Raw genomic sequence first — 1650 nt, 5'->3', positions numbered from 1 at the left:
TTCATTTGGACTAAGTGAATCCAATAGAAAATAGTGGTACCGGAACGAGGGAACCGTAGGATCCTAACCGGTATCGCTCTAATCAAATTTAACATGCCCCCATAAAAATTTAAAGAACTTTAACCAAAGATCCACCTGATTTGACATCATAACATGACACCCTAGAAAATTTAAACTCGTCATGGCAAGGAGTTTGGAGCTAGCATGGTGGGCTGCACGACCATCTTCAATAGCAAAACATGTCTTCCCCAGGTAAACCAACTTCCTTCCTTAGAATTAAACAACAAGCCATAGACTTTCGAGGTTTTTTGCTTATGCAACATAAATTCTCACCTCATCTTTAAGCCTTTGTACAGCTCTGCTGTACGATATAAACCCTAACTCGTCTTAGGATTTCGAGGTTGTCGTTCATCACAACCTAAATCCTCACATCTTCCAGGCTATTTGTGTGATCTTTTCACACAAATGTAAGCCCTAAATACATAAAATTTGCAGGATGAAACACTTAAATAATTTTCCCCTCTAAATTGACGCCAAACATAGGATAAACTGGGAAGTCACTGAGGTTTTCCCCTGAATCTATGACATCCCCTAGTTATTCTTCTTTTGAATTCCATAATAAATGATCCAAATTTGAGCCAATCCCTCTTCACACCTCTTTGTCCGATTTTGTTGAAAAGTCCTATCCTTTTGAACTCCTTGAAGATAACATTTCCTGATTTTTATCGAGAGTTTTTTTGGGTAACTTCGGTCATTTAAAGTGTAATTAACTATAGGGGCTTGCCCTTATAGGAAGCTTGTCCGAATCCAGCTTAATATAAACCCTATTTAATTCTTCATATTAAATAGTGGAAATTGTCGGCAAATAAAACGCTTTCGCAGACCAAACGAACGTCATATATTTCTTAGTTTATTTGATCGAGCCTCATCCTCAAGTATTGTGTTTATCCTTCGGGATATATAGAAGATTTGAGGTATGATGCTCTTTCATTTAAACTATAAAAAATTTGGGGTCAGTTTGATTCCATATTTTTCTAAACTTAAATCTATATATAAATTAAATTGTCCTTCCAAGCAGGCAACGAGATTTCAATTCTAGTGACCGTCAGCTTCTAACGGACAAACTCCACAACCCAAAATAGTGTCGACAACTTTTGGCGACTCCACTGGGGACAAGCTTTTCTCTCCATTTAAGTCAGGAAATATTATCTTCACGCATCGATAATGTGTCCATGTCCCTCTTGGACCAAATTACCATTCTTCTGTTGACATACTTTACTCATTTTTGTCTTAAGAAAGTACGGTCAACTCTTTAGTCTTCAGGACCGTCTGTTCGACCACCTTTGAATAGAGAGGTTCAGAAGGCCATTAAGGACTTTTTAAACTTCATGTGGGGTCGGACCCCAATAGGTGTGTTGGTGAACTTGTTCCACCTGGGCATTGTGCGTTGTTAAGTTGGTCCCGCACTGGGTCCTAAAACACTGGACATCTCCTTTTTGAGTCTGGTTTGCTATTTTGTGAATTAAATAAAATTGTGTCGTGCTGCGCGTGCTTTAAAAATTTCTTTGTATTAATCAAAATGTTTTTTATGCTTATAAGCTACTTTTACTAAAATTTTTTAAATCCCTACAAACTAAATAAAGACTTACC

This window comes from Phalaenopsis equestris, unplaced genomic scaffold (assembly GCF_001263595.1).
Source record: "Phalaenopsis equestris unplaced genomic scaffold, ASM126359v1 Scaffold001230, whole genome shotgun sequence".
In the NCBI taxonomy this organism is placed as follows: Eukaryota; Viridiplantae; Streptophyta; class Magnoliopsida; order Asparagales; family Orchidaceae; genus Phalaenopsis; species Phalaenopsis equestris.
The sequence above is the reverse complement of the archived record's forward strand: the minus strand, read 5'-3'. Positions refer to the sequence as shown.